The sequence below is a fragment of the Phoenix dactylifera genome, chromosome 10 (genome assembly GCF_051530095.1).
Source record: "Phoenix dactylifera cultivar Ajwa chromosome 10, Ajwa_hap1_PhDact_Kaust_v1.1, whole genome shotgun sequence".
Taxonomy (NCBI): domain Eukaryota; kingdom Viridiplantae; phylum Streptophyta; class Magnoliopsida; order Arecales; family Arecaceae; genus Phoenix; species Phoenix dactylifera.
Window position 1 is genome coordinate 19,479,306 of NC_143199.1, and position 902 is coordinate 19,480,207.

Genomic DNA, 902 nt, shown 5'->3' on the forward strand with positions numbered 1-902 from the left:
TAGGATTATATGTTTTTGAAAATGGTCTTTTAAAAGTATGAAATTTGCTTTATCATGCAACACTTCTTGAAAAGCAGGGATTGTAGGACAATCCTTAGTCACATGTACATTACTATCGCAAATTCCACATATACTTTCAACAATAGTTTGTGCTTTTCCTATATTGGCCTTGCTTAATTCCATGGCTTCAACCTTCCTAGTCAGATTAGCAATTTTTACATTGACATCATTATCATCTTTAATAAGATATATTCCTCCTTTTGCATTAGGTGCTATTTTAGATTTTTCATTTTTATTTGTTGTATCCCAAGTTTGTGCATTTTCTGCTAAAAGATCAAAATAATCTCAGGCTTCATTTGGTTCCTTACTCATGAATTCACCGTTACACATCATTTCTACAAATTGTCTCATATTGGAGGACAAACCATCATAAAAGAAACTAATGACCCTCCAAATTTCATATCCATGATGTGGGCAAGCAAGCAAAAGGTCCTTAAATCTTTCCCAACACTGAAAAAATGTCTCTCCATCTTTTTGTGCGAAGTTCATGATATTTCTTCTAAGTGTGTTTGTTTTATGTGTTGGGAAGAATTTCTTTAAAAATTCTCGTGTCATTTCTTGCCAGGTAACTATGGTCCTAGGCCTTAAGGAGTGTAACCATGACTTAGCTTTTTCCTTTAAAGAAAAAGGAAATAACTTAAGCTTAACTACCTCTTCAGTGACATCATTGAAATGAAGTGTTGAACACACTTCATCAAATTCTTTCAGATGTAAATAGGGACTTTCAGAATCAAGTCCGTGAAACTTTGGGAGTAATTGGATTATTCCTAGTTTCATGTCAAAAGCTCCCGCAGCAGTAGGAATAACCATACAGGATGGGGTACTGGTCCTAGTGGGTTGTA

At 34.6% G+C, this 902-nt stretch overlaps 1 non-coding gene across 1 annotated transcript; it reads left to right on the forward strand.

Annotated features, from left to right (window-relative positions):
• Nucleotides 1-460: 460 nt before the first annotated feature.
• LOC120105845 (small nucleolar RNA R71) lies at nucleotides 461-567 on the forward strand. The gene has a single exon (XR_005508116.1). It is a non-coding gene; the product is annotated as a small nucleolar RNA R71 (small nucleolar RNA).
• The last annotated feature ends 335 nt before the right edge of the window (nucleotides 568-902 follow it).